Source organism: Pseudochaenichthys georgianus, chromosome 3 (assembly GCF_902827115.2).
Source record: "Pseudochaenichthys georgianus chromosome 3, fPseGeo1.2, whole genome shotgun sequence".
NCBI lineage: Eukaryota > Metazoa > Chordata > Actinopteri > Perciformes > Channichthyidae > Pseudochaenichthys > Pseudochaenichthys georgianus.
Genome location: NC_047505.1, coordinates 22,295,916 through 22,308,162, shown reverse-complemented (window position 1 = coordinate 22,308,162; position 12,247 = coordinate 22,295,916).

Here is a 12,247-nt window from a genome sequence, read left to right as displayed (position 1 = left end):
AAACTCCTCACAGATAGTTGATGACAAGTATGAAGTCCTACCACGTCCCTTCTGGCCAAACTTCTGCAAATGATCCTTTAAAAATGGATCAAACTGCGCGAGCAGCTCCAGGATTCCCAGGTAGTTCCCGTTATGTGCGGATCCTAAAAGTTCGTAATTTCCCCGGAAAGGAAGCCCCCTCTCACTCAAGAATTTAATCACCGCAACTACACGTCTCAATACATCCTTCCAGTACTGACTTTCTGTGTCGACCTGCATCCCTAGAGAAGCATCCACAGTGCCCATGAGTTTAGTGCGATGCATAAGTGAAAGTATGCATTTTCTGTGCTCACCACTCGTCTCATGTTCCGTTATCCTCTCGGGATGCTTCCAATCACTAAAGCCGAGAACAAATGCATTACTGTGGCTGTGTGTGGATACAAGTTTGCAGGCAAAACAATAAATTGCTCCTGTAGATGGAGAATAAATAATCCAATCGCGTTGAACGATTTCTCCATTGTGAAGCTGTCTGGTCAGCATATCATCGGTCAGTGAGCGTGTCCGACCGCTAGCATCGGTCTCCCTCCGAGATGCTGGATACTTCGTTGCCCGATTATGAAAGTATGAAACCTCTTTCATCAAAGTCTCCTCCCGGACATTTCCAGCAATTAATCCCCATTGTGCAGGGTCCTGAGAGACACAGGGAACTTCCGATGAACTCGAACCTTCACCCTGCTCTGTGACGTCCTCGTCAGGCTCGTCTTCATCTTTATCTTCCTCTTCTACTCACTGCTGCGTTAGCATGCTAGGTTCAAGGCTAACATTGCTCGCTAGCTCAACAACATCCTCCGTGACCGCCACCACTGTTCCTTGTGGTTGTTGCTGGCCTATTTCGTCACTTTTTGCTTTTTTGAAAAAGCTATTTATTGTTGGCAAATGTTTTAATGCAGCCGCCACTCTCTCTTCATTTTCTATCTTTTTCTTTCTTTTCGCAGCCCCGCTGGGCGTTTGGCTACTGGCACCATCCATTTTTTCTGCTCACGTGACAAAATGTGACATGAGTGAGGGTGGGGCTGTGATTCGGCTATACACTGCCGCCGCATAGTAATACATTTGAGCGCATACATAGTGAGACCTACAGTACAGAGACGGTTTAGAAAATATATTAATTTGACCCTATAGAAAAGCTGTGTTATTTATAGCGAAGAGTGAGTGTCATTTAAAAACAATGTATGATGAGTGAGGTTGTGCCCGAAAAAAATAAAATAATAATAAATATATATATTTTTTTAATCTTGTCACTGAGGGCCCTCTTTGCTCAAGGGCCCCTGGGCACTTGCCCAGGTTGCACATATGGCCCTGCTGCAATGGTGTCTTCACAGGTCTCACTAAAAAATCTATTAGGAAGCTGCAGCTGATTCAGAACGCCGCTGCTCGAGTCTTCACTAACACTAAGAAAGTGGATCACATCACTCCAGTTCTGAAGTCTTTACACTGGCTTCCTGTGTGTCAAAGAATAGATTTCAAAATACTGCTGCTGGTTTATAAAGCACTGAATGGTTTAGGCCCAAAATACATTTCTGACCTCCTGCTAAATTATGAACCATCCAGATCTCTCAGGTCTTCAGGGACTGGTCAGCTTTCTGTCCCCAGAGTCAGAACTAAACATGGAGAAGCAGCGTTCAGTTATTATGCTCCAAATATCTGGAACAAACTCCCAGAAACCTGCAGGTCCGCTGCAACTCTTGACTACTTTTAAATCCAGGCTGAAGACTTTTCTTTTTGTCGCTGCTTTTAATTGAACTATTCATATCTTAGACTGCACTGTAACTTTTATCCATGTATTTTTTCTTTTAATGTTTATTTTATTAGCTTTTCTTTTTAATGACTGATTTTAAATGCCATCTTCTTAATGTCTTTCATTTTTTGTAAAACACTTTGAATTGCCTTGCGTTGAAAAGTGCTATATAAATAAACTTAACTTGCCTTGCCTTGCCTTGCCTTGCCTTGCCTTGCCTTGCATGTCCGTGTTCATGATTGACATGTGGGTTGTTAAATATTTCAGCATTAACTATATGCTTTCCTATAAAACATTCACTTTGATCAATTTAAAATGAGACGTTAGCGGCCATTGCATCGTGAATGGTGAATGAATGATTTATCCATTTCTATCACAGAAAGCTTTGGTATTTTTTCATCTGGTTGCATGTTATCCCGTCAGCAGCTTGAGGACTATTTTTCTGAGTGAACATACAGTATATCTATAGAATAAGATATGGCCTATGCTCCGATGATCAAAACCTGCTAATCCAAGTAAAGCCTCCTAGATGTGTCATTCAGTCTGAGCCTGGCTACAGGATTCAAGAGACAGAATCACATTTATTCCATCAACATGGCAAATATATTCGAATCAGACTGTAAGGAGACATATAACTCAATTAAAGCGGTTGCATTTTATTTGTAAACTTTCACAGGAGATTGCCTTAACTTCGGTGACCTTCAAATTAAAAAAAGTCAGCTGCTTTGGGAATCCACAGTCACATACAAACAGTCAATCTTGCAGTCAACAATTAAATAAATATATTGCATATTAAAAGTTTGACAAAGAAATTACGCTAAACCCATAGACAACATAAAACATAAAACTAAAAGAGAGCAGCATTAGTCCTTATTTTTACTGTGATGATATATTGGAATTCATGCCACACATTTTGAAAGAGTTCAATAAGTTAAATAGGCTGGAGAGTCATCCCAAGAACTAATTTGAGGTTTTATATAAAGTGAAAACATGAAAATCATTAACAAAAATGTAATCAGGCAGTTTCTGCACAGCTAAACCAATCCACTGCACACATATCATGGAAATGGATTCCAGGTGCTTTGATATCATATAATCTTTCTTTACATTTCCAAAATGAAAGCAAGCAATTGCCTTTTAAGCCCGGCAGCTGATAGTTAATAGAAATTAAAGGTGAAATGTGAGCTGGAAAGTACAAAATATGAAACTCTCCTTCAGCAGTGAGGTAATTATTTTAAACTGCCTGAGACACCATTTTTTATTTCATGAGTTCAAAACATGCAAGCACCTGAAGGGTCCATCATAAGAAAATAAATAATTGGAGCTCCTGGGGATGTGAGAGCAAACACAGAAATAGATGCTGGGTGTTTGATCGTTTTGTAGATTGCCTCCTCTTGTTTTATCTGACCGGTTAGTTAAGACATGAAACAGAGGCTGACCTTTGCAAAACACTCTTCAACTACTCTATGTACATGTACAAACCATTTGGGAATGTATAACCAATTTATTATTGTAGTGTGCACAGACAATCAATATATTCATGTTTTCCACTCTACACATTTGACTGCCCAGTCAATTCTGCGGCTGATGCACATGCAAGGTTATTTTATTTAGAAAACATGATCAATGAGTTTCTGTTTTCAAATGCAATCAGGTTTAGTTCTGGGACATAATGCTTTTAAATAAAAAACAAAACAACAAGAAGACATGTTTCATAAATGATGAGTGGAATTTATTTATTTGTATTGTTCTCAATAAATTAGCTCCATGACTAAACTGAATAATACAGTATATGATAGGTGTCACACATGTATTTCTTGACAAATGGATTAACCCCTAATATGGGCAATCACCTGTAAATATTTAGGAAATTAATTGATTTTTACTATTTTCTACATTACAGTCATCTTACACTGTTATTACACCTTATTACATGGCTTAGTTGAATACTCAATTCTGATTGGTCAATTCAAAACATGTGACACATTATTATTCCAGTAGTACAGACAGCTGTCAAGGACTTATTTTCCGTTGTTAAGGACGCTCACATCTGCAGAAAGAAGTCCGGTCGATTTAACTGCAGTTTGGTTTCAAACTGTTAGCTTGTCTTTAGTTTTCCGTTCTCTACCGTCTGAGAGCAACATGGAGGACGTTAAGACGGACAACATTATGGGCTATGAAACTATTGAAACTGGCTGATTGAAAAAATAATAATCCATTAATAAACAGGTGTGTGATTAACTTTCTAGGATTGACTTATTGTTATAGCACCACCTTGAATATATGCAAAATATCAGAACATACTCTGCAATAAATTAAGGTATATTTCATAGAGAAAAACACAGCCATGTTTCCAGGTTTTGATCATGTTCATTTTTTTTACATGCATCATTGAAAAACCTGCTTATTCATATCCCTGCATACAGTATGCTTCTAATATTAACTAGACCTCTGATCATCTGAACAGGCTTCTCTTTGACTCCTCCACATCTAGAAAATGTCATATCTCTACAGAATGAATTCAACAGTCGAGGATGAGCCCACACTGGTCTCTGATTGCATGGACTGCTTCACTTACAACTCTGCAGGATTTAGCGGCAATGTATTTCATTCGTCAGACTTTTCCTTTCATTGTGGTATCTAATAAAATATTTCTCTTTTAAGTATGAAATAATTAGCCTTTTTAACTACAGTACAAGTGAAGGAGGAAGCTGCACCCAATGGCAGCGACTCGACAGAACAATAAGTCCTTATTCAAGTTTCCAAAAACAGGATCTAATGTTTAAAGGAATAATACAAAAACAGTATACTATAACAAACATAAAAAACACTGATGACCATCTCTAGTTTTAAATTCTGGCCATGACATGCTCTTGACAGGTCGTTACATTCTCTGTTAATGTCATTTGTAACTCATAAAATGTAAATTGATTATCATTATATTGCAGTTATGCCACCACTAATTGTCACTCATGACTTCAGTAACTCAAGACAAACACTATAAATCTGTAATTCTGTGGAGTGTAGAAGACAGGCAGAACCTGTTCATCACTTATTCTGTTTCATAGTTTATGTCGTATGCCTCTCCTTTTTCCCCTGTCTGGAACAAACACAGTAGCACCCCACGCACACACACACTCATACTCCACGATGATTGTCATCAAACATGCTCTCTCAGCCATCTTTTATTTTTCATATTCACTGTCAAGCTTCCATGACAATTGTCTGGTACAATGCACTTTAAATATGCATTTCACAGGCGTCAAATTGAGTTCAGCGTGTGTTTGTGACTTGAGAGCTGCGGCAGAGACTACGGGGCATGAAAAGGTACAGTACAAACTAACCAACAACCTTGAGCTTTAATGGATGACAAGGACTACAAGTAGTGAAGGCACATGTGGCACACAGCACCGGTTCCTGTTCTATTCCGGGAGAAACAATAGATTCACTTTTTGTGAGACTCTGGGTTTGTGTTTCTTTTTGATCAGAGTGCAGGTTTTCTTATAATCTACGGCAATTCAGTAGCTGGGAATAGTAATGGAGCAGGTGTCATGCTTGGCTGACAGCAGGTTAACTCCACTGATCTCTAAAATCCATTCAACCCTTTTGTGTTTGACATCTAATAAGCCCAGACTTAAATTAAAAGCCCATTAATGCCACCTAATCGGGCTTTTTCATGCTCTCTGCACCACCCCCATCACACTTCCTCCATCAGGAATTAGACGAGGCTGTAGGAGTCTACCTTCCCGATCATACTCCCAGCAACATGCCCCAGTTCAGTCTATTAAAAAAGTTTCAGGACTGGATAAAAACAAAGATAAGACAGTGCTAGAGCTACTGTATAAAGAAGAAAATACTTTATTTTCTTTCAATAATTGTCTATCTTATTAAAGTCTGTGGTGGATTTTGTTTTTCATTCAGGCATCACGGATTTCTCACACATCTTACAGAATAGGTAACATTAGCATGGTTAGCGGTTTACAAAAAAAGTAATCATATTGAAGTCTTTTGACACTCCCCCTGCTCCCCCTGACAGTAGTTTATCCTAGGAAACTTTAGCATTTGTGGAAGTCCGATGCAGATGTTTTTTTAAATAAATTGCTTCTAAACATTACATATACCCTGTAGTGGCCGATTATGCATAATAGAATATTCTAAGGACACTTAGCCTGAGCAGCGGATTTGAGTATTGACTCGCATAAACTCAAGAAATCCAAATACCTTGCATCGTTCCATTCAAAGTGCTTTATTCGAAAGTTCAATTGATCAATTGGCGGCCCACTACTGACTTGCAACTTTTGCACGACATTTAAATCAACAGGCGTGCCGTTGTGTGCAAGGGAACGATTGTGGTTATTGCAAACCATCTATAGTAAAGGTATGTTTAATAATAGTCTCCTTAAAAATGTTGTTGAAATTCTACAAGAGTTTTAAGCAACTCAACTGGTAAAGGTTTCGGAAAGTTTGAGTTGAAGGGTAATTCAAATTATACTGTCCTGCATCAAATTTGGATTTACTATACACCCATTCACCAAAATAACCATAACATTTAAAAACAATATATTTAGGGCTCACTACTGCCAGGATTGACACTATTTAACAGGTTTTGCTATTCCCTTTGTTTCATTTCAAACCTTTATTTATGCAGGTGAATCCCATTGAGATCATTGATCTCTTTTTCAAGGGTGACCTGCTGCAAGTAGGTTCCACATGAATACATATAAAACAGAAAACAACAGAAAAACAAAAAGGACATCATACAGCATATTTACAGCAACTACAGTTTACATAGCTAGTGACATTTACAGGTTCCAATAGTTTCCGACTGCATAGCATCCATCCGTGCTTTAAAAACATTTAGTGGAACTAAATTGCTCAGTTTCCATTCCTTTTGCAGACTATTCCAAGTTAGTGTAGCTGCTCATCTGAAAGCTTTTTCCCTAAGTCAGTCCTAGCACTTGGCAAATTTAATAAAACCACATCATGAGATCTCAGGCAATAGCTACTTTCAATTAGCCGAGAGATCAGAGAGCAGATGTAAGAAGGTAGTTTATCCAACATGGCTTTGTAGATGAACATGTACCAGTGACTGAGCCTCCGTGCAGTTAGTGAAGGCAAACCTGCTCTGGCATACAGGGTACATTGATGAGTAAGTGCTTTACAGTTAGTAACAAATCTCAATGCACTGTGATAGGCGGCATCTAACTTGATCAGATAATTGGCAGGTGCATTCATATAAATCAAATCACCATAGTCCAGCACAGGTAAAAAGGTCACAGTTCCTGGCCTCAAGCGAGAAACAGGACTTGTTCCTGTAGAAGAAACCTAGCCTAACACTCGGTTTTTTAAGCAGGTTATTGACCTGAAGTTTAAAAGAGAGACAATCATCAAGCCAGATACCAAGGTATTTGTAACAGGCAACAACTTCAAGTTTTATTCCTTACAATATCTAAAACAGGCTCTGGTGTCTTTTTAGCTTTTGAAAAGAGCATTACTTTGGTTAATCAACATTTAAAAGAAGCTTTAGTTCAGAGAGCTGAGTCTGAATAATGTTAAAAACAGCTTGCAATTCAACAACAGCCTCCTTAATGGAGGGACCTGCACAGTGCATCACGGTATCGTCCGCATAAGAATGTAAGGTTGCTCCATCGACATTTTCACCTAAACTATTGATGTAGATGGAGAATAAAAGTGGACCTAAAACAGAACCTTGTGGTACACCATTAGTAATGTCTAACCACTCAGAAGTGAGCCCATAAAACTTAACACATTGGGACTGTGACGCTGACAATTAAGCGGCCAAGCAAGGAGGCAGAGGCAGAGAGTTCACATATAACCCGGTGTGGGCATTTATTCCTCATGGGCACATGATTCACAGCCTCAATATGACTGCCCTCCCTGAACACAGTGAGCAGCCACAAGGATCTCACACACACCCTAACAAGCAAACAGAACCTAAATACACACAGACAAATGAAACCAACAAGACACAGGTGAGGGGGGAGGAGACAACACAGGGCACCAGGTGACCACAATCAGCAGCAACAGACAAAACGGGAGGGGGAACACTTTTCAAACACAAACAGGAAACAGAGACAGACAAACTAAAACACAGACAGATCGCAACAAACGGATGCACAAATTACATACACTTCGCCACCAACAAAGCTATACAATCCGTAATGGAGGCCGAGATCTATGGCCCCAGAGATCACCTCCGTTACAGGGAACTTTCAGAGAGGTAGTTCACAAACCAACCCACTGCATGGCTGGATATGCCTACACTGAGTAGCCTCTGCTTCAAGATGCGATTATCGACAGTATCAAACACTTTGGAGAAGTCAACAAATAGAGCTGCACAACTCTGCTTATTATCTAAAATACTCGCCACATCATTCACCACTTTCATTGTCGCAGTGATGGTGCTGTGTTGCTTTCTGAAGCCTGACTGATGTTTAGACAGGATGTCATTTGTACATAAAAACTCCTTTACCTGTTCACTCACTAGGCGTTCAAGAACCTTAGCCAGAACTGATAATTTAGAGATTGGCCTATAGTTATTTATAGCCTCCCCTCCTTTTAGCAAAGGCAGGACATACGCTGACTTCCACAATTTTGGAATTGTGTTAGTGCTGAGGGAGAGGTTAAAAAGAGTAGTGAGAGGAGGAGCAATAAAATCTGCAGCTATCTTTAAAAAGAAAGGTTCTACGTTGTCCGGACCAGCCGGTTTCTTAGGATCTAACTTGGTTAAAGCTTCACGAACAACATCAACAGTAAAAGGAGTAAAACTGAAAGTGTTTTCCAAAACACATTGTTCAGAGTCACGGACTGTGGTGTTCACAGAAGCAGAGTTAGTGACAGAATCAAATAGAGAACCACAGGACACAAAATGCTCATTAAAACAATTTAACATAGTGGCCCTGTCCGATATAGTGCCAGATGCTGTGGTAATGCAAGGAGGTGGCTCATTACGGATTTCACCGGTGGATATCGATTTTATGGCTTTCAAAAATTTTCCAGGATTATTCAGGTTCTTTGTGGAAACTGACAGATAATACTTAGACATAGCACTTTTTATTTGTGATGTGAAGCTATTTCTTAGCTGCCTAAAACGTAGCCATTCTACCTCTGAGCCTGATTTCCTAGCCTTTGCCCAGGCCTTGTTTCTCTCATGTAGGAGACTAGACAGTTCAGCATAAAACCAAGGATTGTCTCGTCCCTTCACTCTAAATGTACGCAGGGGTGCATGTCTATCTATAATTTCCATAAAACCAAGATACAAATAAGACCATGCGGTTTCAACATCATCACATTGATCGATTTGTTCCCAATCAAAATCAAACAGATCATGTACAAAACCCTGCTCCACAAAATGTTTTTTGTCTCTCTTACTGATAATGCGAGGTTTACCGTTTTGGACTTGTGTGTCCCTAATTGTGGCTACAACACAGTGATCACTCAGATCATTAGCAAATACTCCCACAGATGAGTATTTATGGGGAACATTAGTTCAAATGAGATCAATTAAGGAGGATTTATTTGGGAACTTAATGTCAGGGCGAGTAGGACTGTCAACAATCTGAGTAACATTCAATGAGATACAAAGGTTATTAAAATCCTCTGATACTGTAGTTAACCAGTCCCAATTAAAATCACCAAGTAGCACTGTTTCCTTGTAGTCAAGTTGAGCTAAAAGATTTGCCAACAAAGACAAGGAGTCCTTGACAGCTGAGGGGGGTCTGTAACAGCCCACCACCACGACCTGTTGACCCTTTGCCACTTCTATATTTAAGGCTACAAATGCTAGTTGTTTACTGATAGATTTGGAAACCATCTTGGTTACACAAAACTTATTTTTCACATAAATGGCAACGCCACCACCTTTATTAGGTCTGTCGGTACGATATACACTGTAACCATTTAAGGATATGTCAGAGGCCAATATGGATTTATTTTGCCACGTTTCTGATAAGGCAATGACATCAGCATCATTGCTCAGTCCGAAGTCCTCACCAAAGGAAAACAGCATTTGTCGTATAATCAAATGATTAAAGAATGTTTAGTGTGACATTTTTATGCTGCCATGAAACCATTCAAGGTAGATATTTGGTTGCACAAATTGTGTTATTTTGACACTTCAGATTATGGTGTTCCAACGGTGTATTTAACAGACCAGGGGTGGCAGGAGGGAAACACTGACAAACAAGCTATTATGTCATTTAGGTATGAGTAATTCTTGCCTCTGTTATATCTAAGCACCTGAACCCCAAGGACGATACAAGTGAAACATCTAAAGCTGCTGATGCTGAAGTAATGTTTTCAAGTTTCAAGGACTCCAAAGATTTAGAGTATCTCCCATTAAATCATGGCGTTTTACTGGGACATCGTTTTTACATTAAAGTGAAAGAATTAGCTAGTTTTAACATAGACTCAAGATGAATAACAAGTAAAAATGCTAAATATAATATCACAAGATTCTGTCAGACAACATTAAGAGGGAGCAGCACTTACATTCGTCATTTCACTTTAGTGTAAAGTATGAACGAATAAATAATGCAATTATTAAAATATGAATAAAACATTGTGCAGAACGTTCTCTCTACTGTTTATGTCACCAACAAATCATGTCCAAGGCTAGTGGTGTACCCGCTTTAGCTTAATGCATGTCTTCCCTTTGAATCTCATTCATTTGTAAAACAATAACCTTCAATTCTCTAGGAATAACATTCCATAAAAGTACATAATTGTGATTTGGTGTACTTAGTTATTTCACACCTAGGTCAATGTGTATATGCTTCAAACAAGCAGATTTATCAGGAAATGAACAGCAGGCTGAGTATGCTCTTTGGTCGTGAGCATGCAGAGCATCCTTAAAGAGATCATGTGGCAACACCAGTAGAGGGCATGTTTTCTGTCAAAACAACCAAGAGGGAGACATGTTTGCCCCCTAGGGCTTAGATATGTCTCATAATTATTTGTGTGAACATAAAAATAATTTGTGTGTACATATGTGATTTGTAAATGTAAAACGCCATCCACAAATACATTTAAAAGATTTGCAAAGTCCCAAATAAATTTGGAAATGTAAAACGGATCTGCAAATAGGCAAAATAGTTTTACAAATTAAAAAAAAGATCTTTGAATATCTCTTTAACATTGACAACTTTCGATCAGGCATTTGTGAATCCATTTTGTATTTGTCGACCAAAAATGCACTGCTTGTGGATCGTCTTTTTACACACACAGAGTTTTGAGACTAACTTTCTTCCGGGTTGCGTTCCAATAGTCCATTTAGCTTAGGAACCTTCCTAAGTGAAATGACCCCGAAGTACGTCAGTGGCAGCCATGTTAAGTACCGTTCCAATTCTCCAAATGAAAGGAAAGGAGGTTTCAAACTTCCTTTATAACCTCCTTTAGCTTAGGAACCACTGGACCTCCCTTGACGAAAGGAGAGGAGAAAATGCTGCCCCACAATGCATTGCAGCCGCAGCATTTGCCGTCACTCAACAGTCGGTCGTTCACGGAAACTATAGGTTACTTACGTAACCCCAGTACTCAGAGTAACATGAAGTGAGATGTCTCACTATGGATGCGCCTCATCGCGGAGAAAACAGAAGCATCAATCTCTTTACGCCAATCCTGATTGGCTGGTGATCTTGACGTCAACGTCAGGGGAAATCACCCCCTATAAGTAGCCTGCGCCACGACGCATGCGTCATTCAAAATAAGCACCTCTTCTCGCTTCACCATAGCAAGGAGGGCCGTCTGGTGAGACATCTCACTTCATGTTACTCTGAGTCCTGGGGTTACGTAAGTAACCTATAGTTCTCATTCATAACACTCCGTTCGATGTCTCACTATGGGAAATTGTAGCTCCCGTATTGCCAGACGAGCTTATCTCGAAGATCACCGATCAACCAGAATTTAACAGGTGGAGTCCCGACTTAACAAGGTGCCCAGCATTGCTCGGGCCACGCTTGGAGCGGAGACGTCTAGCCTGTAAAAGCGGAAAAAAGTGAGCGGCGAAGACCAGCTTGCCGCTGCACAGATGTCTTGGATGGAAACACCCTTGAACAAAGCCCAGGATGTAGCCAGGCCCCGAGTCGAGTGAGCCCGCAGACCCGAAGGTGCTTGCAGATTCTGACTCGTATAGGCCAAAGCAATCGCCTCCACGATCCAGTGGGAGAGCCGTTGCTTAGTAACAGGCTTACCCTTGTGAGGTTTAGCCCAGGACACGAAGAGTTGGTCATTAAGACGAAGCTCTTTTGATCTGTCCATATATGTGTGTAAAGCCCGGACTGGACACAACAGATCCTGCTGCTGCTCCCCGGAGGAAACCAGCTGCGGAGGAAATGCCTCAATGTCAATCGGGGTACACGAACCAACCACCTTTGGTGTAAAGGCAGGGTTGGGTTTCAACAACACTCTCGTTTGCCCTGGGGCGAACTGAGTGCATGAGGGATGTACAGA